At 38.1% G+C, this 27,618-nt stretch overlaps 1 pseudogene; it reads left to right on the top strand.

The window, feature by feature from the left end:
- Window positions 1-27,618, top strand: part of LOC103404055 (actin-depolymerizing factor-like) — a 50,988-nt pseudogene that overhangs the window by 5,585 nt on the left and 17,785 nt on the right.

The raw sequence follows: 27,618 nt of genomic DNA, 5'->3' as shown, positions 1-27,618 counted from the left end.
TGTTCTTCCAATGATACATTATCATTAGGAAGATTGTGAGGATGAGACTACTTAGGTACATATATAATCCATTTAAGACAATCTTTGGGATTGTGTTACCAAGTCCGGAAACTAAAGCATTCGGTTTTTATTTGTCAAGTGTTGGATAGCTTTTGCAAATATATTAGTAAACAAATACATAACGAATATAAATTGATTGATTTTAAGCCATTTGATTTGGGTCTTTAAATCAAATAGCTACACCTACTATTTTTGGCAAATTCCATATCCCTCATTGGAATTCGAGAGTTTTGGATGAAACTCTTAGTAGGTTATGGGAGACTCACTATTACCAAGCCCACCTCACAATGATATGATGTTGGCTAGCATTAATAATAATGAGAGAGTACACTTACTCATTTGCAACTAATGCAAGTACCCATCTTATTTGGCCTCTAGAGAATGTCACCTCACAATGATATGATATTGGCTCCATTGCACTTAGTTAAGTCATTCCCACCATGCTTAGTTCATGAAGGGGTTCAAGAATAGCCTCACGATGATACGATGTCGGCCATCCTCGTTGCCTACACTCACCTCATCATATGTGTATGGATTCCTCCTGAGTATAAGCATGCACTTTGTACTCCCCCATGATAGGATGAAGCCGGTGTACAAGTCATAAACGATTGGATCCCACCACGGTGGAAGGCCTACGAAAGAGTGTTCTAAGCACTCTCACGCTTATCAACTTAATAATGGTTTGGTTGAGGGTTTTAGGTCTCATCACATATAAACATACATTTTAATCTCTATTAAAACTATTTTGGTCCTATTACAACCATTGGTCCATCTCATTGTTTTTAGTTGTATATAATACTCCCACTATGCTTATAAAACGGTTTTTAAAGCAAGAGTATATGATACTACTAACATAACCTTTGCATTCATTTGATGGACTATATAGTTGCCTTAGGGCCTTAGGATGATTATGAACCTTTGTTTAGATTCAACACGAGCCTTGTGTTGAATCTTGGTCTAGGGATGGTGATTGATTTTAGTTACGCGTTTAATCACATTAAGGCGTGTTGTCTTAGGGCGTTGGACCCAACTACTTCATTTTCATGCATATCAAATAAAGCAAGAAAGAAGTACTTCAAAGTAAAGGTGAGCTTATGCTCATTACAACATTTGCATAAAACAAATTACTTTAAAGTAAAGAAGAGCTTAAGCCCTTTTACAACATTTGATCAAATCAAATTACAACCAAAATTAATCTACACATTCCCATGGTTCAAACAAATTTGAAACGGCCTTTCACATAGCTCAATTATATTAGGCTTAGGTTCATAATCACCCTTTAATTAATTAACACATTAACTAATTAAATTGAATGCAACATTTTCATTTGGTTTTTGTATCCATAAAATTGATTTAAATGGAGCTAAACAAAATGAAAATCCAATTCTCATTTAAAGAGACAAAACAATTTTGTTCTCTACTTAATTTGGGCCATCATGCAATAACCACAACTTATTTGGGTCATAAAGCAATTAACCTCAACTTTTGGGCTATGTTGCAAAACTTTTGGGGTCACTTTGTAAAGACACAAAAGTCCACTACTTCATGTAATTACAATAGAACCCAAAATTTAATCAATGCAAAAACTTCATTAAAGGAGCAAAAGAATTTGTCCTTTAGCGTTTTTGGACCTAAACGTAAAAACGTAAACTTTTGGGCCAAAGTGCAAATACACAAAAGTATCAAAACTTTATGTAATTGCATAAAAGCCCCAAAAGTACTCCCACTTGAGGGAGGGCCGGTTTTGGAAGAAGAAATGGAGTGATGTGTGTGTTGATTTGTAGTTTGACATAAAGCATGCAAGTGCACAAGTGGTGTGTGTGAAAGGGTTTTAATCCTTTCACACCCACCATTATTTCTATTGCCATTTAAACAAATATCTAAAACATTTAAACATTTGAAAATGCATAAAACATAAACTTTATGTAATAAATCAAAACTTTGAATCAAAACACAAACCTTTTTGTTCTTGGCAAAAATGTCAAGAACAATGAAGAACATTCATGAAAAACCCAAAATTTTTCCATGAACTTTTTCCACCCAAAAACATTCCAAAACCATTCAAACTTTAGGGAAATAACATCTAACCAAACTAGGGTACATAGGGGTTCCAAAAGTCACTTGAAAACACTTTTAACAAGTCAAACAAGAACCCAAAAATCCACCCTTTGGATTTGGCCGAATTTTCCCAAAGTCATGGCACCAAATTTTAGCTCCAATATTCATGCTCATATGAACTACATCTACAACATTTGAGATGGCAAATTTTCCAACAAAATTTACATTCAAAGAAACAAGAATAAAGCTTGTAACAATTACAACTTTTAAATCACAAACTATGAACCACAAAACCCAAAAGGATTCACCAACTACTAGACCTAGGCTCTGATACCACTTGAAGGAAGATTTTGGTGAAAACATGTTCATTTAAGCAACATCAATAAGCATGCAATTAACAATTAAAGGCGGAATCATGCTAGCATGCACTTAAAAACAAAACATTACCCATGAAATTCAAAGCCTAGTAGATTGGTGAACCAATAAACAACTCAAAACAAAGTGAGTTGAAATATATACCTTTGTAGATTCCTCTTTGTATTTAAACAAAGGCTAATCACCCAAGAGATAGGGTCTTCATTCCTTGCATCTTAGATCCATGGATTTGGATGAATCTACACCAAGGAGAGCATGGATGATAAATGAGTGACCATGGAAGAATAGATGGCTAGCTACAACTTCCATGGTGGCCGGCCTTTCTAGAGAGAAATGGAGAGACAATTCTCACCAATTTTCCCAAAAAAAAACCTTAATGAATAAAAGGCTATAAAGTCATATTTATACCTTTATTCATTTGAGTGGCAAACTTGTAATTAAAGCAAGTTCACTACCCTTTCTCTATATGGCCGGCCATGGGGGGTTGTTTGGGCTTTTGGGTCTTAGTGAATCATTATTCATTAAGTTGTCATACAACTTAAGTCAATGGGCTTGACGTTCGAAGCCCATTGGGCCTTAAGGTCCAAAACCTATCCCGAGGTCTTTAACGAACTTATTCGTTTGATTAATTAACATATTAATTAATCCTTGCCATAAATAATTAAACTATTCAATTATTCTTACTCATTTAGTTTGTTTCATCCATCTCCACCTTATACGGTGTACGATCCATTAGGTTCCTTTTAGCGAGGCAGTGGGCGATCAAAACTCTTTCAAATCGATTATGAATTGAAACTTACTTTCAATTCTCCCTTTAGTGATAATACACTTTTAGGGCTTCCACAAACCATGAGTGACACCTAGCCGTATGTCATGGTTACCCAAGCTAATCAGAAGAGGTTAAGAACCTATTCAGTTTAGGATTACAAATGCAATACGGTCCTTCTCTAATACAATACTCTTGACCACATTGTTTGGTTTGATAGTTTATTCATGTCTACTATCCAATATGAATCTTGTGCATATATGATTACTTTGAATGTGATTTGGAACGCATTCCTAAATCTCATTCATACTCTGGCCAGAGATTCTAAATCATATCATAGAGTATTCTCCCTCAAACGGTTTGAAAGTTAAAGATCCCTTGTTGCGCATTCACTTGCCTCCATGACTAAGTGGCTTAACCCCAACGATGCCGTGGACACCCCGATGGGGTGACTTTGACATAATCAAAGATCAAGGACTTAACCACAAGACAACTGTGATGCCTCAGGTCAAAAGACTACTTTGCATTATCCCAACCATGAGTTCTCATGTGACATGAGTATGAGAACTCTTCGTTGATCGCGTTCAGTGAACTCATTCTCTACTGAGCACCTACGTACTTGTCTTGATGTCACACACACCAATGACTCGAGACTAGTCACTCTCCCTGAGAGAAGACATAGCACGTACCGATCTTGACGGACTGTCAATGCCCAATTGGCAATCCTATGATCAGGAACATTTAGGATGTGTCTACGAAAGAATGGTCTCATGAATCTAACTTCATTAGATTACATTCTCCCAATCACATATTCCTTGGACTTTATCGTTTAAGCGTATAACATTTATATGAGACGGCTCAAACAATAATCTTTGCCCTTTATATTAAACCAGATTAGTTTAACATGTGAATTGTCCGTAAAGCATCATCACATGATTGGTTTTAGGGCACATTTCCAACAGTCATTGAGTTCTTGTCGGACAAAGCAAGTAAGTCATCTTCTCCAATTTTACATACGTTTTCCACTAACTTGCTAATTTTGATGATTCAGGCACCCACACTAGAATTTACACCATTGCCGGATCACTTCAAGTATCACCTTCCATTCGAAGATCACTTCCATGGAACCTAAGGGAATGTGACGGGAGGTATCGTCCGGCTGGAAGACGTTAAAGCAAGCGCTTTAAGGGAGGCAACCCATTTATTCTGCTTGATTGTCAATTTTATTACTTGTTTAATTATTTTTGGTTGTGATTTTCTATTTTGAAACATTAACAAATATGCAAAGGATTTTAATATTAAACTTCGTGGAAATGAACAGCAAACTGGGAAGTAAAGAAACATAGCATAATACAAGAGAAAGCCTTCACAAAGGCTGCTTGGGAGAGGTCGCAGTAGTCGGCGGGTTCGCAGTAGTCGGCAGAGTTGCAGTAGTCGGCGGAGTCTCAGCAGTCGGTGGGGCCACGGAAAGAGGAGGTATCGGAGGTTGATCAGTTGGAGCTTCACTACGCGGTGCCGCCCCAGAAGAAGAAGGCAGATGCGGTTGGAACAAACCCACAAACCTCCGGTGATCACGTAAAATTTGACCATCAGTTTCCTGCAGCTGGTCAATTTTCCTCTTCATGTTTGTGGCATAACTGTGTGCAAGCTTATGCAATTGTTTATTTTCATGCTTGAGTCCTCTAATCTCCTCTTTGAGACTCTGTATTTCAGCCACCAACGATTCAACGTGACGAGTTTGAGCAAATAGGCGTTGGGCCATGTTGGACACAGAACCCGCACACTGCACGCTAAGAGCCAGAGACTCCTTAACTGCCAATTCATCAGACCGTCTAGCTAGCAGTCTGTTATCTCTGGGGGTGACAAGGTTCCGGGCCACCACCGCAGCGGTCATGTCATTTTTCATCACCGAATCCCCAATGGTAAGAGGACCAGTAGGGGATATGAGGGACGGGCGCCATATGTTGTCTGGAGAAGGAGGAGCTGCTCCTTCACTAAGGTTCAAGTCAAAACGACGGTCGGAAGGGCCAGACATTTTTCAGAGGTGTTAAAGAAAGAGGAGATCAGACAAGTCAAGATCGTAGAAGTGCAAAACGGGAGTTTTTACAGGCAGAAATTCAAGAGTGCTTTGAACGTCCTACATACCTCTATAAAAATCAGCACGCGATGGGATTTCAGAGATCGAAGAGGTGAGCTCAGAAATCGAAGAAGCCATTCGGAGATCGAAGAGGTGCCAGCTTTCTCAAAAGTTGGGCTTGCTCACAAACCACCAATTCCAGATACCGAAGAGTGTCAACTGTCTCAGCCTCGTCAGCACCTATCACACGCAACTCAGCTTTGCGAAAATCACGGGCAGTCTGTCGAAGCACCGATTCCAACCATCTGTCTCTCTCAGCCTCGTCAGCACTTGTCACATGCAATCTCTGCCCTCAACGAAGCTCAGAACTCGAAGCGTAAATTCCGGATATTAAAGAGACCTCTGCTTTATCGAGACGTGTCAGCATCTGTCAATTTGCACATCTGCGTTGCATAAATCACGCGCAATCTGTCGAAATTTTTTTGGAGAAGCGGAATGCACGTGGAAAATACTGTTAAATTATCCCAGGCTTGCCGACACGAGTAATGGAACAATGCCTTCCCAGCCATTAAGAAAATTCTATAAATGTTGAACTTCAAAGTGAAGCAGTCTCACCCAACTTTCAGCCTCACTTAACCCTTCATCCTCTCTGAAATGGCTTTCCAACAAACCCTCTCGAGTCATTCTGTATTTTTCATCCCCTGGGATACCCCTGCAAACAACCCATCCAGAGCACAAGTATTTCATATCATAAGGGTTGAGAGCAAGAGTATCTCATATCATGCTTTCTCCCTGTCCTTTCTCCAGCCAGCTCTTGCTCTCGAGTACTCATCATCTTATGCTTTCGCTTTGTTTCTCACTTATAAGGGAAGTGAAGATGATACCTCGAAGCATGTGGAGACAACGTGCTGATTCATCCTCAACTAAGGACAAGGAGAAAGAGAGCAAGAGGTGGGCACTTGGAAAGATTGAAGAAAGAAACAGACCAACACCTCTCCCTCGTGCCTGCCCGTCGTGCAGAAGAAACAAGCAGAGAAGAATGCAGCTTGCACAATCATCCCAGCGGAAGGAGTCTGAGATGAAGAACTAGAGAAGCTGCCACATCTGCTTGGAGAACAAATAAGGAACTGCAACATCACCAAAGAGCAAAGCTTCGCCGTACAATTCCAATCCAGTTCAAGATCAAAGCTGTGGAAAGTCAACAAGATCAACTATCTCCAAAACCAGATTTGCGTTCTTAAACTCTACTCTGTCTGGTTTTTACTTTGCCATATTTGTCATGTTTATTCGTCATTTGTTATTTGCTTGTTTTTGGTGTGAGTATATGCTTGAAACATTGAGGACAATGTTTGATTTAAGTGTGGGGGGGTAACCATTGTTTTGCATGAAATTCGTAGAAATTTATCACCCATTACTTCTAGTGTTGTTCCTTGCTGTTTTAAGTATTTTTAAGCTGTTTTGGAGTGTTTCAGTGTGTTTTGACATAAAAATCCGAAAATTCATAAAAATTTGAAAAATTGTTTTGAAAATCCAAAAAAGAGTTGTTTTTGTGCGCTTATTTGTGTCTTAGGGTACCTTCCAACACAATGATGAGGATTCGGTTTGTAATTGCATGACTGTTAAAGAGAGTTATAAACATGGATGAAAGTTTGATTTACTCTTTATTTATGCGTGGTTGTGGTTATAACTTATGAAATCACATGTAATCATAAAAGAAAAAAAAAATTAGTTTTTGTAACATGCTTGAAGGAAAGAACTCAAACTAACGCTACAACCTTGTGAGACTTGAGCTTAAACGTTTATTTGGAGAGTTAAAATCTGTGCATTCTTGTTTTCTAAAGTCGTTGCATGATCTCATTATTCTTTGCTTGGTTATTACTTAGAAGGCGTTTCATCATTTAGTTCCAAATGCTAGAACTCATGCCTATTTCATTCAAAGCATGCTATTGATTTGCATAAAACATATTCAAGATGAAGTTGTGTAGTTACCACCACCAAAGCCAAACTGCCATATATCCCATATCGTTATATGTTTAAGTTAACCCCATTGAGCCTTGATAGCCTACATTCTTTGTTAAACCACATTATCCTTACCTAGCCTAGTTTAGGATCATCCATACCCTTGTTCTTGAAGCATGGTAAAACACGATTCAAATTGAATTTCTTTTGATTAATGTATGGCAGAAAACAAGTGTGGGGGAAGTGTGAGTTATTATGCTTGTTGAAAAGAAAAGAAGAGTTGAAAAAAAAAAAAAAAAAAAAAAAGAAGAGTTGAAAAATATGCGAAAAAGAGTTTTAAAGTGCTGCTTGTTGAAGAAAGGGTCCAAAACATAGAATTCGGCCCTAATTATTGCTTGAATTTTCCCTTCGTGTCTAAAAGCTGATTTCTGCAATCTAAGTGAATTCTAAGTTTCAATTTCATTACTTTACTTGCTATTGCTTTAAGAACGATTGTTATCCTTATCCTTCATTTGTTAGCCATCACCCTAAGCCCCGTTACAACCCTTAACTTCATCTTGAATGTCATGCGTTTCAATATGTGAAGTTTGAAATTGATATGAGCATATGGTGTCACTGGTTCTCACATCTAAGTAGTAGCATTCCATTCATGAGATCATATCTAAACATGCTTATTAACTCCAGAAATTGCTTTCTTTGTGATACATATATGTGAGCGTTCGTTTTCATATCTACATCAATCTTCTCACATATAACTAGTATAGGGTGTGTAGTTAGAAAATCTGAGTGAAAATTGAGTGCATATCTTGTAAGGAATTGAGTGATTTCTCTAAGGCATGTTACTACATCAAAAACGTTATTTTAATCGATTAATTGTGAGCAAGTAAGTGGTGACTATGATTAAGTACGTGCTTAAGTGTGAAGATGACTCAAATCTGTGGGGATAATAATTTTTAACATGTCATGTGCATTGGAAATCCCTGAGGCAAATGTTGGAAGGTTTAGGTTGTGTTTTATTTACTTTGTTTCGTTTTATCTCTTTGTTTTGCTCGAGGACTAGCAAAAGCTAAGTGTGGGGGAATTTGATAGGAGCATATTTATGCGACTTAGTTGGCTTGTTCTTGTGCATTTATGTCGTGTTTCCTTAGTTATTTTAATGTTTAAAGTCATTTTCGTGTGTTTTCAGACTCTAAGTACAAAGTATGCAAGAAGATGCATTTTGGAGGCCTTTGGAGCATGTTTCGGGCTTGGAATGGATAGCAAATGCATGGGCCAAGTGGATGGACGAATTTGAGAACTAAAGAGGCCAAGAATATGAAGAATTATGGTCCAAAAGATGAAGAAAACAGCCCAAAAATCTGTCACCCCAACTTGCATTCCTTGCCATGCAAACCACATAGAATTCCCTTTGGATTCCATGCCATGCTTGATCACTCTTGTCCCCTACATAATTTCTAATTTCATGCTTCAATTCATTTAATTATTACACTCAATTGCTTGATACCTCTTGTTCCATTCACTCATTAGATTTTAGACAACATTTACATCCATTACATGCACCAATTGATGCTCCATCATTCACATTTGGAATCCCATGCCTTGTGTACCACATGTTGCTGCACCTTTGACCCATTTATTGACACATTTTCACCTCCCTTTCCATCTCTATGCAATGTACACAATCATTCATGCCCCCTAGCTACAAGACCACTCCATTTTACCCTTCACACTTTGCATCATCACTTCATTTTCACCCTTGGACCATTGCACACCACACACACAAATTACCATGCATTTCATCCTTAACCTAACCTGATTTTCTAAGGTTTTTGGGGCCTATAAATACATGTTTACACCCCTTGGCAAAAGGACAATCCCCCATATTCATCATTATATAACAGAAATTCGTCCATACACACCCTAGGAAGAAAAACACCCCAAAAACACCATTCTAGTGCCTAGAAAACATAACAGCCACTCCACCTTCTTCCACCCTCTTTGCCTAGTTCTCCACCACCTTCCAACCATCAAACACTCTTCCACACTCACCCTAAACCCCTCCATATCATTCCCCATCCATTCTACACCATAAATCCACCCAAAAATCTGTCCACAAGCTTCATGCCGCAACAAGGAGGAAGGGAGATCCATTGATGCACTTGCTTTCCAAGTTGGAGCATTTTAGGTGTTTTCTTTCCTTTGATTTTAATGTCTAATTTTATGTATCTTTGTATTGCAAGAATGAGGAACTAAACCCCCTTAGTTGGGGGGTGATTCGAAACCATGTACATGCTTGCAATATGATTTGATTACATTCAGTTGTTATTTCATAAGTTGCGGATTCAATTCGTTCATCTACTTGATTGATAACTTATTTGTGTATGTTGATTGAGAGTACACGCTTAGTTTTCATGCATGAATATGATGCTAGATTATGAGGGAGTTTCACCTAATAGTTACAATGTTATAATCACAAGTAGTGAAGGTCGCTTGAAAACGATCGCGTTGAATGAATTCTTGGCACTAGTTTCATGCTCATCATAGTAACGAATGCCTTGTCAACACTTATAGTTCTCATTGTGCTTCATGATTCTTGATTGTATCTTTATTGTGCTCATCACGTAAGGAACCTTTGAGGAATGCTTTGAATTGTTGTATGCGCTTTTCCATCCAATTCATTAACTTAAGGAGAACTTGAAGGTTAATTTAAGCGTATCTAATTAACTTGGGGTGTTGAGTTTCATAATTTATTGAAAGAACAACTGAAAATCATTTTGTTTGCAAGTGTGTCATGTGTGGAGAAGAACCTCCTAACTAGCCTTTTATCCATCCTTTTCATCCAAAAACGTTTTACAATCTGTTTTGTTTTAAAGTTTCTGTTTTGTTTTCAATTTTCGTCCAAAACAAATCCCCCTTTATTTTGAAGTCTTAGATTAGTTAGAAAGTGTTTTGATTTGTGTTTCTAAGTGTTTTGATTCAAGTTTTCATCCAACTTCGTCCAAGTTCTTGTTAGGTTCTCAAAACTGCCCAGAAAGTGGTTTTTAGGCAGTTTTGAGTCATTAGGTTGCTGTTTTGAGTTTTATGTTTGTTTAAGTATTTTAAAGTATAGTTTTGCATTCTTTGAGTCTAGTTTAGTGTTTTAAATTTTGTTTTTATGTTTTTAAGTCAGTTTTCAAGTGTTTAGCAATCCCTCCTAATCCCCGGCCTAGAACGATCCCTACTTACATACTTTACTACATTTGATAAAAAGAGGGTTTAATTTTGTGTGTTAACTTATTTTACGCATCAACGGTCGGATGGGCCAGACATTCTCAGAAATGATGAAGGAGAAATGAGGTACAATAAATCTTTGAAGTAAGGGGAAAATTCCTACAAGCAATAACTCTCTGAATGTACTTCTTGCACACAATTGGTGCCCTTATAAAAGAAAGGGCAACAGAGCCGTTGGTTCAAAAATCGAAGAGGCACTACTCTCTGGATTTCGAGAAGCAAATTTTCCTGAGTAAAATATGTCGATAATCCCCACATGCAACATCAGCTCCTCGGGTACCACAGATAACTTTGCCAAAAATCTCTGACAAAGTTTAGACACATAAATTTTGAAGGTCCAACTACCCTACTATTACCCACAAGGGTAAAGGAACAGCACCACTGCTTGATAACTGGAAAGTCTCTATGTGTGTCAACCTTCGTGCTTCGTGGCAAGGCAGAATGGCAAAAATGCCCAACCTTTACTCACATTCGAGAAAACACTCTCAACAAGATTGCTTGCTCAAAAATCGAAGAGGCACAGCTCTCCGAATCTCGAGAGCCAAACTCCTAACAGGATTACTTGCTCAAAAATCGAAGAGGCACATATCTCCGAATCTCGAGAGCCAGACTCCCAACAGGATTACTTACTCAAAAATTGAAGAGGCACCGCTCTCTGAATCTTAAGAGCCAAACTCCTAACAGGATTGCTTTCTCAAAAATCGAAGAGGCACCGTTCTTCGAATCTCGAGAGCCAGATACCTGACAGGATTGTTTGTTCAAAAACCGAAGAGGCACCGCTCTCCGAACTTAAAGAGCTAGATTTCCTTGGATAAAGTTTGTCTGCAATCTTCACACGCAACATCAGCTTTCCAGATACCACAGGCCATTTTTTCAAAGTGCTCTAACAAAGTTAAAACACGTGAATCTTGCAGCTCCCACTACATTGCTATGACCGAGAAGGGTAAAGGAACAGCGTACCACTCGCTGTTGAGATAATTCCTATATATGTCGACCTTCATCCCCCACAGCCATGTAGACCTGCAAATAAAAAAAATGCTCAACTTTTCTTCACATTCGAGAGGGCACTCTCAGCAGAGTCTCTTGAAATACTCAGCTTCTTTCCCCCTCCCCCGATAATACTTCTGCAAACAAGCCACACCAGAGCAAGAGTATCTCATATCATCAGGATTAAAAGTAAGAGTATCTCATATCATGCTTTTTCCCTGTCTATTCCTTTGGCCTTGTTTTTACCTACAAGACAAGGAGAAAAAGAGCAATCAGTCAGCACTTTGAATTAAGCTTCCAGTCAGGAACTGACTGCATGGAACCCCTTGCCTGATTACTTACCTGGCATTGCTCTCAAGAACTCATATTTAACATCTTATGCTTTCAGAGAAGATACCACATCTGCCTGAGGAACAGATAGGGCAAGTGAGAAGGATATAAGAAAGCATGTGGAGACAAGCGTAACAGAACACGTGCCAATACAGTCACTACTTTGTCAACAGCAAAAGTGTTGGAAATATGCCCTGAAAGTCAATCTTTGGAAGAAACCTTTCAGGACAATAAATGGATGTATAGATGACTCTTATACATCAAATGGCAAAGATACTATTTAGGACTATCTATATAAACGATATATGTCCTAAATGATGAATCAATGGACAATGGATCGATTGAAGAAGTAATCTAATGATGTTAGACTAAAGAGACCTTCTTCACATAACCATCATGTCCAAAAGGTTCCTGGTCATAGGATTGTCGGAGGGATACTAACAATGCATAGACCGGTACATACTATGTCCGCTTCAATTAGAAGGATGGAAAGTCTCATCCCATTCTTGTAGTGACACGAAGACAAGTATGTAAGTGCTTATTAAAGGAATGAGTTCACAGAACACAATCGAACGAGAGTACTTGCATGGAGGTCTACTCACATGTCAAGCAAGTAACTCTAATAGTTGGAATAATGTAAGTAGTCCTTTGACCTAAGGCATCATCGTTGTCTTGTGGTTAAGTACTTGATCTTTGATTATATCAAAGTCACTCCATCCGCGGGTGTCCACGGCATAGTCGGGGTTAAGCCACTTAGTCATGAAGGCAAGTGAATGCGCAACAAGGAATCTCTAATCCTCGTTAAGAAAGGATGAATACTCTAAGATATGATTCTGGAATCTTCGGCCGAAGTATCGAGCGTAATAAAGGAAAGCGTTCCTCTACGACTCAATTGAATAATATAAGAAGGAATAATCACATTAGGGGTTTGACATAATATATCCATGCCCTAGTGATGTGATTGAGAGTATTGTTTTAGAGAAGGATCGAATTACATTGTAATTCCAACTGAATAGGTTCTCCGAACAACTTCTACATTAGCTTGGGTAGCCATGATATATGGTTAGATGTCACTCATGGCTTGTGAGTTCTTCTAGATGATTAAATGTAGTCATCAAAGAAGAAGGTGAATTAAAAGTAAGTTTTAATTCACTAAGTGATTGGATTAAATATAATCAATTGGATTGGTGCCAATCACCTCACTGCCTTGCTAATAAGAACCTAAAACTATTGTTCACCAATACACTCTTGTAGTGAGTAACTAATGGATGATGGAAATAATTAATTGGATTAATTAAGTGTTGTGATTAATTAGAAAGTCTAAAGAAATCATAAAAGCGATATAAGATCGTTTTGGGCTTAAAGAAACGTTCGGGTTTAATTGGGCCCATTGGGCCTAAACCCATTGGGCTTTTATTCAAGCATTGGATGACTTAAAATAAATAAAAGCCCAAAGCCCAAACAACACAAAGGGGGCCGGCCAAAGGAGGGAGAGAAAGGTCAAATGTTGACTTGTTTCTTTTTGGCTATAAAAGGAACTTTATAGCAAATGTTTCATTAGGGTTTTTTGAAGTGTTAAAAGAACAAAAGAGAAAAAGAAAAATATCTCTCTAACACTCAAAGGGCCGGCCACCATAGGGGGTTTTTAGCTAATCATCTTTTCACCCCTTTGGTTATTCCTTCATCCTTCTCACTACACTAGTGGGTGAGGATCTTTAAAGGTTTTCAATTTTGGAAACTTGAAGAGAACCTAGTAGCACTCATACTAAACAAAGTGGAGGAGGCAAGGAAGGAGGCTAGGCTCAAGGACTTCAAGGAGTAAAGGGCTTGGAGGTGGTCCATCATTGGTCTAAGATCTAGATCAAGAGGTATAAAACTACTCCTAAACTTTGTTCTTAAATAAATTTGTTTTTGATGCATCTTACATAAACCTATGCATCTTGAAGGGGATTTACATGACTAGAGCTTTGATAATATATGTTGACATGCTTCTGTTACTTTCGTATATAAATTTTGAATTGTATATGCATGCTAGTCACTAGAAATCCCACATGAATCTCATAGAATTCCCTTCAAGTGGTATCAGAGCCAAAGGTTATGTATGATGTGTCCTTTTGGATTTTATGCATATGGGTTTTAATTTTATGTATGACATATTATTGCTTCATTCAAAGTATGTTTATCTTTTGTTTTTCAATTGTTGAAAAATGTAAATCAATAGTTGAGAAAGATATGTATGCAAAAAGTGTTTTGGATGCATGAATGAAGAATGAGTTTAGATCAAATTTTGGGGTTTTGAGTCATAGGGAGGGCACGGCAAAAATGGGTTTTTGGCTAAGTGTTTGTGTTTTTATTTTGAATCACACACACACTCTTTAAAGCTAGAAAGTAGAAATCTTGTCACTTTTGTTTTTGGGTTTGAAAAATCACCAAGAATATACAAATCTTGAAAATGTGTTCATGGTTTTGTTCTTGGTGTTCATGGTTTGGTTTTTGGTGAAAATGGTTTTACTTGTATTTCATGCATTGTTTTGTGGTTTTGGATGATGTACATACCATCCATAGCCATCTCAAAATTTATTCAAACCTAGACTTGTCTAGTTAAATTTCCATCACCCCTTTTCACTAAATTTCCATCCTCCTTAATGTGGCCGGCCTCCCTAGTGGATTTATCCACTTGTGGGGCTATTTTGTAATCTTTGAAAAGTTGATATTTACTTTCAAGTATTTACGATTTGACCCCTAACTTTTCATATTTGCATTTAGGCCCCTACTTTTTGAAAAGTTAAAATATTTTATTTTAATTTTATTAGTTGTTTAAACTCATAATAATATTATGCCCATATGCACTAAATCTAAATGTTTATGTTGCATTCCATATGATTATTTAATGTGATTAAGTAGTTAGAAAAAATGGGTGACTATGGACTTATGCCTTAAACGATAATTAAGCTATGAGATAAGGCGCTAAACTCAAATTGTTTGAACCTTGGGAATGTGTTTTAATTACTGTTTCAATTGGACCTTGTCACCTTGGACATTAATCTATCTCTCCCTCTTAGTATGTGTAATTTGTAGGAATCTGTACAAATCGGTTTGTAATTCTTATTACTTCTTAATCTCTTTTAGTTAGTTGATTCCCTCTAGTGCTAGACTAGAGTTTCTTTAACTATTGGTAAGGAGGCATAACTAAAAGAGGGTTTTTTGACATGAGATTAAAGATTAAACGGGTCCAACGCCCTAATTAGCAATGAATGATCGTCTTTCATTTCTAATGGCTCAATGAAAATGTTTTAATTGGATTGAAAAGCACGTAATTAAATTGACACAACCTCCCCGAGTTCTTATTCAACAATGTTGGCTCGTTGTTGCAATAACCTAATAAGTCCATGGTCATCCAAGAGCCTAAGATAACTATAGAGTCCAAATTCAAAGGAATGCAAAAACCGTAGTAGTAGTAGTTACTTCCAATATTTGAAAAATTCGTTTTTCATATTGATTTGTTTTTTCTTAAAACAAATAGTGGGAGTATCATACGCTACTAAACTATAATGAATACAATTAGTAGTTATATATATCTCCAATATTTTGAAAAATGTTTTAATATTGATTTGTTTTATGAAAACGAATAGTGGGGATATCATATGCTACTAATTTCATTAACTTTGGACTAGTAGTTATAATAGGACACCATTTATTTGAATGTGATTAAATAAATAAAATTGATGAGACCTTAAAATCCCTCAACCAACATACAATATTAAGTTGAAAGCGTAAGAGTGCTTTGAACACTTTTTCGTGGCCTTCCACCGTGGTAGGCTCCAATCGTTTATGACTTGTACACCGCCTTCACCCTATCATGGGGGAGTGCAAAGTGCATGCTTATACTCAGGAGGAGTTTATTTAAAACATTTGATGAGGTTAAGGTAAGCAACGAGTGTGGCCAACATCGTATCATCGTGAGGTCATACTTGAACCCCTATCTAAACCGGCATGGTGGGACAAAACTTAACTAAGAGAAATGGTGCCAACATCATATCATTGTGAGGCATTATTCTCTAGAGGCCAAAAAGATGGGTAATCACAAGAGGTTGTTGTGAATGGGTAGTAATACCCTCTCATTATTATTTTTGCTAGCCAACATCGTATCATCGTGAGGTGGGCTTGGTAATAGTGAGCCTCCCATAACCCGCTAGGAGCTTTCATTGAAATCTCCCGGATTCCATCTTGAGGGATATGGAATTTGCTAAAAATGGTAGGTGGTGTCATTCGGTTTAAAGACCCGAATCGTTTGACTTAATCAACAATCAAACTAATTATTTTATTGTTTATGTATTTAGATATGGTTGGAAGCACACTCGCGAAAATACTCAACAAACATTGCCTAGAGGGGTACAATTTCCCATCATGGTATCGTAATGTCAAGATTCTCCTAACATTGGAGAAGATTGTTTACGTGCTAGACAAGGCCCCACCTCACATACCTCTCGGCCCTGAGGCCACTGAGGATGAACGTGCTAAGTATGACAAGCACATTGAGGATGATACACAAGCCAAGTGCTATCTGTTGGCTTCCATGAATGAGGAGCTACAGAGACAGCACGAGGGCATGGACAGTGCATCTTCCATCATACTGCATCTTACGGAGTTATATGGTGAAGAGACGCGCAACCGTCGCTTTAGCACTGTCAGTGAACTTGTGAAGACCAAGATGGTCAAGGGGGCTCCAGTGCATCAACATGTACTGAAGATGATAGGACTCATTGAACAATTGGAGAACCTAGGTACTCCACTTGACGGGGAATTGGCCCAGGACTTCATATTGTCTTCTCTTTCTGATTCATTCTCGCAGTTCGTAATGAACTAAAATATGAATAAGATGGATAATACTCTCTCTGAGTTACTAAACATGTTAGTAACTGTCGAGAAGACTATGAAGAAAGAGAACGTTGTAGGGACTGCTGCAGTAGCCTACAACAAGCCATCCTTTTCCAAGGCCAAGCCGCAAGGCAAAGGCAAAGGGAAGGAGAAGAAGTCTCCCACTCCTAAGCCGCAAGGAGGAGTAAGGAAAAAGAAGGCAAATGAGCCCAAGGGGACTTACCACCACTGTGGAAATGAGGGGCATTGGAAGAGGAATTGCAGGTTATACCTTGCAACTGTTAAGGACAAGCCACAAGGTATGGTTTATGTTCTTATTGTCAATTCTAATTGTTAGATCTTCTAAAATTTATATTTGATATAAAGGGCTAATTACTTGTATAATTATATATAGGTGGAGGAGCCAAGTAGAAGAGGAACAAGCAAAGAAAAGTGTGGAGAAGGGTTCGGCCACCATGTTTTTGCTTACTACTTAGGAAGTTTGTTAGGCATTTAAAGATAGTCTTTAAACTTTCTTATTTTGTTAAGAACTTATTAAGTGGCTTCATATGATGGAAGACCACTATTAGTGCCTAAATGTATGAAGGTATTTAATTAGTCTCTAAATGTATAGAGCTAATTTTGTTTTGTATTAAACATTATGAATGTTTGAATTATCATATTAATGTAATGTGATGAATGCCTTCTAATATATTATTTCCTTAAAGTAGTGTTATGAATTGAATATTGTCTTGTTGTATCCTAGTTGAGAGATACAAGATTTATATCACTTATTGTAATGTGATGACCAAACTTTAGACTTATCAATTATGGATAGATCTCACATGTAGGACATAAAAGGATACAATGAATCTTTAGATTTGGTTCCAATTGTCTACCTATGAGTTCTATAAGAATTGACAAAGATCTAGAGATTCCTTTCTTGAAGAAAAGGAAGATCACATTATAATGATATAAGTAATAAGAAAAACGTTTCTTATATGGTTATCACTTAAACCACAATAATCAAGATCACTCTTGATTCAATTAGTAGTTTTGAACAACTAATTGGGCATTCTTTAAATTGTTTTAAAATGTCAATTGTGTTAGTGATTAAACCAAGAAAGAAGTGTCTAAATCTATAAAATGTTTAAAGACTTTAGTCACTTAATAACGAGACATTAACTTAGTGAAGATTGAAACAAACGAGCTTGAAAGGTTTTAAAGCTACTACACAATGTCCTCTACCCGTATACTCCACGTTTATACATTTTGAATGTATGAAGTGATTTCTCATTAAAGTCATGAGAAATAGTGGGAGGTGTGAAAATGGATATAAACTCAAATATGATTGGTTTATAGTTGTCTAAAGAATAATAGTACTTGACTATTATTAAGAGTTTGTAATTTTAATTGTTAAAGGACTCAAGCTCTTCAAACGTTAAAATTCTATGTTGTGTAACATTCTAAAGAATAGTCTTTGAATGTTGGTTTCGTCAACCTAACATAAAATGGTTATATGTTGGGAGTTGTCCATCATTCTCTTTTATGAGAACAAGCTAATAACAAAGCCCATGGACAAATTTGATGAAACAAAAGGGAATAGTTTCAAAATGAGTCACAACATATAGTTTAACAACAAGACAATCCAAATTCAACATCTTATGTAACTATAACGCTCTATGTAGTTTTGATAAAGAATTATATCAACCACCTGGAAGGAATAGTTGAGTTTCTATATCCTTAGTAGGAGCCATGCTTCCACTAAAGACTTGGATAATTCTTATATGACTACATTAAAGGTCTTAGTATGACTAAAACTTATAGTATGGTGTATGACACCATATAATTAAATGAATAGACTTGACAAAGCAAGTCACACATTTCAAAAGGAATTACTTGAGAAGGAATTCTTTTATGTATGATTCGTTTAAATAACTTGTGTTAGGTAGAGTTGTTGATAGTCTCAAAATAGTTGAGACATCATCAATAAGCTAATGGATCTTAATGATTGTCAATAGATCCAAGACAAGTTAGTGGGAGCAATATGCATTCAAATCAAGAAAATATCATTGTTAAGTTTTTGAATGAATGCTAAGTTACAACAAGGCCAGTGGGAGTGATGTCATAATTTGAGCAACAAGATATGAATAAAGTCTATTTGATAGACTTGATAGAACATAGATGTTACTCGAAAATTGACAAAACATGACACGGTCAATTTTAAAGTATAGACTTGAAATTGGACTTATTGATATAGCAAGGCTATCTCAAGGATGTTATTTGGGGAAATTAAATCTCAAATGTTGAAGATTTAAGAAAGCATTTTCTTATATGATAGAAAAATCACTTTCGTAACCCTTATAATGAATGTGTCACAAAATCACAAAAGGGACACATGTATGGACTTGTGAGTAGATATCCAAAAGTGAAGAACCACAGGGGTTGCCACTGTAAGATATTACTATATCCCTGGATCAGAACCAAAGCAATTGATAGAGTATTATTGCCTTTAAGAAAGGAACATCAGAGTAGGACTCTGGAAGCGTGCATTCACTTAGGTTATTAACCAAAGTGAAAATAACCCATTTTAACAAATGGAACTACATAATGGATGAAGTACTAATCATATGAAGGTATTGTAAGAATTGTACTACAATGGTCTCAAGGTTGGAGCAAAGTTTGTATAAAGTATACAAACGAAATATATGACGATATATTGTTTTAGAAACTGCTTCAAAAGGTGTTTTGAATGGAAGAGGTTCTTTTAGAACCAATGATTGAATCCAAACCATAAGGTCGTTAGTAGGACACTACGACATAATGGGGCGATAGCTCAAGCCATGGAATCAAGGTCTCATCAAAGTATTCGAACACAAGAAAGAGACATCATCAAATGTTTTGGAAACATTTGATAAGTGAATCCCCTTTAAATAAAAAGGATTAATACATAACCAAGTTAACCTACGAGCATAAGCTCTCTCAACTAGCATGTATAAGATACACTAGTGATTGACTTTAGTGCAAGTGGAAGATTGTTGGAAATATGCCCTGAAAGTCAATCTTTGGAAGAAACCTTTCAGGACAATAAATGGATGTATAGATGACTCTTATACATCAAATGGCAAAGATACTATTTAGGACTATCTATATAAACGATATATGTCCTAAATGATGAATCCATGGACAATGGATCGATTGAAGAAGTAATCTAATGATGTTAGACTACAGAGACCTTCTTCACATAACCATCATGTCCAAAAGGTTCCTGGTCATAGGATTGTCGGAGGGATACTAACAATGCATAGACTGGTACATACTATGTCCGTTTCAATTAGAATGATGGAAAGTCTCATCCCATTCGTGTAGTGACACGAAGACAAGTATGTAGGTGCTCATTAAGGGAATGAGTTCACTGAACACAATCGAACGAGAGTACTTGCATGGAGGTCTACTCACATGTCAAGCAAGTAACTCTAATAGTTGGAATAATGTAAGTAGTCCTTTGACCTGAGGCATCATCGTTATCTTGTGGTTAAGTACTTGATCTTTGATTATATCAAAGTCACTCCATCCGCGGGTGTCCACGGCATAGTCGGGGTTAAGCCACTTAGTCATGAAGGCAAGTGAATGCGCAACAAGGAATCTCTAATCCTCATTAAGAAAGGATGAATACTCTAAGATATGATTCTGGAATCTTCGGCTGAAGTATCGAGCATAATAAAGGAAAGCGTTTCTATACGACTCAATTGAATCATATAAGAAGGAATAATCACATTAGGGGTTTGACATAATATATCCATACCCTAGTCATGTGATTGAGAGTATTGTTTTAGAGAAGGATCGAATTACATTGTAATTCCAACTGAATAGGTTCTCCGAACAACTTCTACATTAGCTTGGGTAGCCATGATATATGGTTAGATGTCACTCATGGCTTGTGAGTTCTTCTAGATGATTAAATGTAGTCGTCAAAGAAGAAGTTGAATTAAAAGTAAGTTTTAATTCACTAAGTGATTGGATTAAATATAATCAATTGGATTGGTGCCAATCACCTCACTGCCTTGCTAATTAGAACCTAAAACTATTGTTCACCAATACACTCTTGTAGTGAGTAACTAATGGATGATGGAAATAATTAATTGGATTAATTAAGTGTTGTGATTAATTAGAAAGTCTAAAGAAATCATAAAAGCGATATAAGATCGTTCAGATTTAATTGAGCCCATTGGGCCTAAACCCATTGGGCTTTTATTCAAGCATTGGATGACTTGAAATAAATAAAAACCCAAAGCCCAAACAACACAAAGGGGGCCGGCCAAAGGAAGGAGAGAAAGGTCAAATGTTGACTTGTTTCTTTTTGGCTATAAAAGGAACTTTATAGCAAATGTTTCATTAGGGTTTTTTGAAGTGTTAAAAGAACAAAAGAGAAAAAGAAAAATATCTCTCTAACACTCAAAGGGCCGGCCACCATAGGGGGTTTTTAGCTAATCATCTTTTCACCCCTTTGGTTATTCCTTCATCCTTCTCACCACACTAGTGGGTGAGGATCTTTAGAGGTTTTCAATTTTGGAAACTTGAAGAGAACCTAGGAGCACTCATACTAAACAAAATAGAGGAGGCAAGGAAGGAGGCTAGGCTCAAGGACTTCAAGGAGCAAAGGGCTTGGAGGTGGTCCATCCTTGGTCTAAGATCTAGATCAAGAGGTATAAAACTACTCCTAAACTTTGTTCTTAAATAAATTTGTTTTTGATGCATCTTACATAAACCTATGCATCTTGAAGGGGATTTACATGACTAGAGCTTTGATAATATATGTTGACATGCTTCCGTTGCTTTCGTATATAAATTTTGAATTGAATATGCATGCTAGTCACTAGAAATCCCACATGAATCTCATAGAATTCCCTTCAAAAAGTATCCCATATCATCAGGGTCGAACGTACTCTAGATTTGATGGACTTGTTTTGACCCTCAAATTCTTGAGTCGACCTTATACTCTAGAGGAAACCAAAAAACCCTCCAGCCCAGTTCAAGAGTAAGCATGTGGAAAGTTATTTCTTCAAAAGAAAAAGTATCTCATATCATCTCTTCTTCATTTGCTTCTCCTTATCCTTGTTGCTGTTTACGACACAAGAAGAATGAGAACAATCAACTGGAAGCCAAAGTCGAACCTCCGATCCAAGTTGCTTGCTTGGAAGTTTAATTGCTTACCTTGTCTGTTACCTCATTCGGCAAATCTCCTAGCTCGGCGACTTGGATGACTCCTACTATAGGGTTTGTATGGCACTTGACCAAGCCTGAAACTATAAGTAAGCTTCAAGTGAAATTGATGCATTACCTTCTTCATCTTCATCGGTTAAAGATACCACCCCTGGATGAAGGAAAAGTACTTCCAGAGAAGATGCCACATCTACATATGAGATAGATAAGGCAAGTGAAAATGATACCACACTTCGGTACTTAGAAGTTTCGTGATTACTTAATGGCTTGGATCTTACAAGTCCCCAATCGAGAAGCTTCCCTTACTCGAGAACTTAGGGGAGCACTGTTTGTACCATACTTAACCAATCCCAAAAAAACTGAGCACCGGTAAACGTTATACTGTCAAGGACCCAGAAGAGTTTCCCTCCAACCAAGAGGCTAATCACAGCACAACATGTGTCGACATCAGAAGCCAATCATAGCGCGACACGTGTCAACATCAGAAGCCAATCACAACACGACACGTGTCAATGTCAGAATGAAACTAGAAACTCTCTTCTATAAACATAGATCATTCTCTCACAATATTGCCTAATGTCATTTGTACTAAATCATTCACTAGTACCCACTAAAGGAGAGCTTGAACATATTTACTTATGTAAACCCTTCACAATTAATGAGAACTCCTCTACTCTGTGGACGTAGCCAATCTGGGTGAACCACGTACATCTTGTGTTTGCTTCCCTGTCCCTATCCATTTACATACTTATCCACACTAGTGACCGGAGTAATCTAGCGAAGGTCACAAACTTAACATTTTCTATTTTACCAAAGTCTCCACTGATTTTGTGCATCAACAGAAGCCATTGATGAAGAACTGAAGAGTTTCTGGGTTGAGAGTTTTTGGGTTTTCTGGGAATTTGAAGGCCAAAGGCAAGAGGGGTTCAGGAGTTTTTGGAAGCGTAGAGTTTGAATGAAGAAAAGATGAGTATTTATAAGCGTTGTAGGCATAACATTAATAGTTTGATTTTCAAAAAGAAGGGAATGAACAATCGGGGAGTTTGTTGGTCATTATGGATATTCAAGGGATCCAGGTGAAAGGACCGAGGATTTCGTAGTTTGAGAACGCACGATTGCGTGTGGTGGCGGATTTGATGGAAAAGAGACATTTCGGCAATTGCACGTTTCAAAGGTCATTATTAAAGGCTGATAGGTTAACTGAGGAATCGACACGTGGCAAGATGTTTAGAAAAATCGAGGACGTGAGACGATGTTTCATAAATGCGCACGGTTGGGATTCTCGAGACAATCCAATGTTTTCAGAAATGCCAAAGGGCGGTTTCGCTTTTTTAAGGCCAAGGCTCAACCGATGATTGTAGGTCACCGACCTCAGAAGCGAGGGGGCAATGTTTGGGCCCAAAATATTGATTTGGGCCGAATTTGGAGTTGCATTCGGCCTAGTGATTTTTCTAGAATTATGGTGGGTTTTTTGGGTCATGGGCCGCTTAGTCGGGGTCAGTCGAATCCCATGGCAGGATGGATTGATATGGATAAGGGAGTAATCGAAACCTAGTGTGATGAGGAGTTGAAAACATGCCAGGACTCAAAATGAATCTAGTCCATCAAGAAAGCAGGTTCAAAGTCTTATTTGCACTAGGATTGGCCGAGGCCTGGTCAGGTTAGGTTAAGGAATCCTAATTTGACTATTCTTCTGGCTCGTCTGTAGTTTGCTACTATAAATAGAGGAGGGTGTGCATCATTCAACGCTCTCCAACTCAACACACAAACGCAAACTCTCGCTCTACGCGAAACCTCTCAACAACCTTGAGATTTTTATTTTCTTTTTCGCCGACACATCTTCAGTTTGGATAATGTGAAGGCAACCGGTGAACACCTTAAGTTTGGACAAACAACACTATTGCCGTAGAATCAGCCGACCACGAAGCACCTTCAGTTTGGATAAACAGAACTGATCGAGGTTAACTGATTATCTATCCAAGTCTCGGTCGAGAAGGATTTTCGAATCCTTATTGGCAAAGGTCATATCATTAACCTTCTCAATGAAGTGAGATGTTATAGATTATTGGGCTGGGCGCATTAAACGCCGAGTTGTTTTATGATTCGATATTCACAAGTTTTAGAATTCAGCATTCTGACGGCCGAACCACATTCACCATTAAGACATATATCTCTTTTGAATACTTGTGTCTGTATAGTTTGGAGCCAGTTCGACATGCTTATACTCTTATGAATATAATCACCGTGACCAAACGCGGGGCCGACGATCCATGAACTTTGCCAGACTAGCAGCCTTGTCTTCAGGCTCTAGAACCCGAAGGCTGAGACGTGTTCCTTCCTCGGCCACAGTATCAAGATCAAGAAGTCTGCAATGCCCTCAACGCAACACCAACAAATTTTACTCCCCGGCCGAACTTGGCCGTCGAGTTGGCACGCCCCGCACACAAACGAATGACGTAGTTAGCTCATTAGTTATTCAGCCTGCTCGCCACATAGGCTTGGTTGTTTTTAGGGTCAACAATAAGACAGGAAACCCCCACGCCTTTTTTTTTAACTTTTTGTTGCGCCCCCATCTCTAAAAGGCGAGGGTGGCGGCCTCGATTTGGTGCCCCTCCAAGATCCCCTTGGGTTTATTGAATTTGTGTATCTGTTAAGTCTTTGGGTTTTGAAGTTCTGATGACTGGGTTTGGTTTGCTTCTGGAAACTAATTAAAATTTGGGCCTTATTTATGTACTGAATTTTCCATTTTCCCTTTTGTTTGTTGTATAAATTTTAGTTAGTAATCTGCTTGTTGCAAATGTTTATCTTGTGGGTTTTATACGAAAAGCTTTTACTGAAGAATAATTGATCCATATTTGCACTGCAGTAGGAAAACAGGAAAAAGAAAGTGTTAATCTTGCACAAAATTTTCTTCTGTCAGTCTTTTTTTCTTTTCTTTTCATACAGTAGATCTTCAGTTGTGGCAGTAAATTCTGCTTTTTTTTTTTTTTCTTGACAATGAGTTTTTCTTCACAAATTTGATGTTTTTTTTTTATTTTTTTTATTTTTTATATTAATGTAGCTGATGTATAACTCCGCCTATGTAATTACATTGCCGGTCCCAAGCCCGGATAAAGGAGGAGGGGGAGGGCGTCAGGTAGTCGACAGCCGGCACTCCATGATCACGTCGAATCCTTATGAAAATGAATCCAGAACAAAATCGCGCTAAAGCTAGGGCGTCACCCGTAAGTGGCGCGCTGTGTGGCCCGAGCACAGTGATAAGTGAGCAAGGGTCGCTGTATCTCCATCGGCACCCGGATGCAGTGTTAAATGAGCAAGGGGGCCGTAGAAACTTCTTTTCAAACGACTCCACTCAAAGTTGTTTGGGAGCATATGCTCCTATCAACTTTACACGGGACACACAAAAGAAGTACTTTGATCCTATTAGACGGGGGAGGGTGAAGAAGCTAGGACAGAAGGGTAGAGTTCAAGAGAGCAAAATGCGTTTAGGAACGTGGAATATAGGAACCTTAACGGGAAAATCTATGGAAGTAGTGGAAGTTATGGTGAGGAGAAGGATAAATATTATGTGCCTACAAGAAACTAAGTGGGTTGGTAGTAAGGCAAAGGATCTAGAAAACTCAGGGTTTAAACTTTGGTATTCGGGCACAAATAGAACGAGAAACGGTGTTGGCATCATCGTGGACAAGACCTTGACACAAGATGTTGTAGATGTCAAGAGGGTAGGAGATAGAATCATGGCAATCAAGATTGTAATAGGACAAGAACTTATCAATGTGATTAGTGCGTACGCACCTCAAGTAGGGTTGGATACGAGTTCGAAGGAGAAATTTTGGGAAGACCTTGGAGACTTGGTGCAAGGAATTGCTCAGACGGAGAAGTTATTTATAGGAGGAGATCTAAATGGACACGTGGGCAGGGAGACAGGCAACTATGGAGGTTTTCATGGTGGCCATGGTTTTGGGGAGAGAAACGAGGATGGGGAAGCTATCTTGGATTTTGCAATGGCATATGATCTCTTCTTAGCCAACACCTTCTTTAAGAAGAGAGAAGAACATGTGATCACCTACAAGAGTGGGTCGTCAAAAACACAAATAGATTTTCTTCTAATGAGGAAAGGGGATCGTATAACTTGTAAGGATTGCAAAGTTATACCAGGAGAGAGCGTGGCTAATCAACATCGCTTGTTGGTGATGGATGTACATATCAAAAGAGGGAGACAAAAGAACAAGACTTGGAAGTGCCCAAGGACTAGATGGTGGAATCTAAAAGAAGAAAAACAAGCCATTTTCAAAGAAAAGGTAATCACCCAATGTGTGTGGGATAGAGAGGGGGAAGCTAGCCAAATGTGGGATTCCATGGCTAGTTGTATCCGAAAAGTAGCAAAAGAGGTATTAGGAGAGTCCAAGGGCTTTGCCCCACACCAAAAGGAATCTTGGTGGTGGAATGAGGAGGTACAAACAAAGGTGAAGGCTAAGAAGGAATGTTGTAAAACCTTATACAAGGAGAGGACCGATGAAAATGGTGAAAGGTATAGAAAAGCGAAGCAAGAGGCGAAGAAAGCGGTCAGAGAAGCTAAGTTAGCGGTTTACGACGATATGTATAAACGACTAGATACCAAAGAAGGAGAGTTGGATATCTATAAACTAGCTAGAGCAAGGGAAAAGAAGACAAGGGACCTAAACCAAGTGAGGTGCATCAAGGATGAGGATGGAAAGGTTCTTGCTACAGAGAACGCTGTTAAAGACAGATGGAGAGGTTATTTTCATAATCTTTTCAATGAAGGACATGAAAGGAGTGCTTCTTTAGGGGAGTTGAGTAACTCAGAAGAGTGTAGAAACTACTTTTTTTATCGTCGAATCCGGAAGGAAGAAGTGGTTGTAGCTTTGAAGAAGATGAAGCATAGAAAAGCAATAGGCCCAGACGATATACCAATCGAAGTGTGGAAAGTTTTGGGAGAGACAGGTATAACATGGCTCACTGACCTTTTCAATAGGATTTTGAAAACGAAGAAGATGCCAAATGAGTGGCGAACGAGCACTTTGGTGCCTATCTACAAGAATAAGGGCGACGTACAAAATTGCATGAACTATAGGGGTATTAAGTTAATGAGTCATACAATGAAGCTCTGGGAGAGAGTCATTGAGCATAGATTGAGGCAAGAGACACGGGTTTCGGACAACCAATTCGGGTTCATGCCAGGGCGCTCAACCATGGAGGCAATCTATCTCTTACGAAGATTGATGGAAAGATATAGAGATGGGAAAAAGGATTTACACATGGTCTTTATAGATTTGGAAAAAGCGTATGATAGGGTCCCAAGAGACATTCTTTGGAGGATCTTAGAGAAGAAAGGAGTACGAGTAGCATATATCCAAGCTATAAAGGATATGTATGAAGGAGCAAAGACTGCCGTAAGAACTCATGAAGGACAAATCGAAAGCTTTCCCATAACTGTAGGATTACATCAAGGCTCATCCTTAAGTCCTTACCTTTTTGCGTTGGTAATGGATGAGTTAACAGGACATATTCAAGATGATATTCCTTGGTGTATGCTTTTCGCAGACGATATAGTGTTGATAGATGAAACTCAGGAAGGGGTAAATGCAAAGCTTAACCTTTGGAGAGAAGTGTTGGAATCTAAAGGTCTTCGCCT

Source organism: Malus domestica, chromosome 16 (genome assembly GCF_042453785.1).
Source record: "Malus domestica chromosome 16, GDT2T_hap1".
NCBI lineage: Eukaryota > Viridiplantae > Streptophyta > Magnoliopsida > Rosales > Rosaceae > Malus > Malus domestica.
This window is presented reverse-complemented; position numbering and strand designations above follow the sequence as displayed.